Source organism: Pan troglodytes, chromosome 1 (genome assembly GCF_028858775.2).
Source record: "Pan troglodytes isolate AG18354 chromosome 1, NHGRI_mPanTro3-v2.0_pri, whole genome shotgun sequence".
Classification (NCBI taxonomy): Eukaryota; Metazoa; Chordata; class Mammalia; order Primates; family Hominidae; genus Pan; species Pan troglodytes.
In genome coordinates, this window is record NC_072398.2 from 15,741,259 (window position 1) to 15,742,239 (window position 981).

The 981-nt window shown below is 45.6% G+C and overlaps 1 pseudogene; it reads left to right on the top strand.

Moving 5' to 3' along the window:
* Window positions 1–606: 606 nt before the first annotated feature.
* Window positions 607–672, top strand: LOC112206941 (U4 spliceosomal RNA; annotated as a pseudogene).
* The last annotated feature ends 309 nt before the right edge of the window (window positions 673–981 follow it).

Consider the following 981-nt stretch of genomic DNA (forward strand, 5'->3'; position numbering starts at 1 on the left):
TTATCATGTTAGAGAGGCAAGTGTAACAACTGCTAGACCATCACCTGATGGTCACCTGACATTCCTGGTGGGTGGGGGGAGCCCTCTCCTGTCCCACTCATGCCTGACTAGCTACCTACTGTAACAGTATAAGCAACTTTGTACCCTGCACTCCTGAGGAAGCCGAAGACGACAGGTAGTACATAGATCTCACTCCTAGATGGAGAAACTAAGGCATCAACATGTGAGGGGATTTACCATTGACATGATTATTAGCCAGCAACATCAGGAATAGAATTCAGCCCAATATTTGAAAGAATGTTATAAAAACAATTCTTTCTTCCACCAATAGATATTTCCCCTTGAGGCCAGTAACCTGATCATGTATTCCTTTTGGAACCCATAATAAGCAGGACCTACTTCACCAGTTCAGCTCAGTATATGTCTCATCTCCATGGGGCACTCCTCAGTGGGCAATTTGGTCTCACAAGTGAGTTCTTGGCCATCCCCAACAGGAGATGAATTCTCAGGGGAGCTCAGCGGGATGCCATCGAATCTTTGTCTGATCAATTTCCATTGTTCTGATTTTACCCACCTCAACAGCCTTCACATCCTGAGCAAGCTGGCAGCTTTGTGAAGTGGCAGTATCATAGCCAGTGAGGTTTATCCAAGGCACGATTATTGCTAACTGAGCAGGCTTGCCTCATAAGTCCCTCAATAGTCAGAAAATCCACTGGTCATACAAATGTGAGTCTTCTGTTCCTTAATAATTTCTCAAATGGATAAATAAGTTGGTGTTCAGCCTTTTACTATCAGTTCTTTGAGCTTATTAGTCTGCCTCTAAGAGACAGGCACAAAATTAAATTTCCAAGCTTGTAGGCTGAGGCTGGGCCCGGGAAAGTTGCCAAGAGATGGCGGGCCACCATGTGAGGCCTCTGGGGAAACATCAGGCACTCTCTCCTCTCTGGTGACAATGGACAGCTGCCAGAGGGCAGTTTAAAT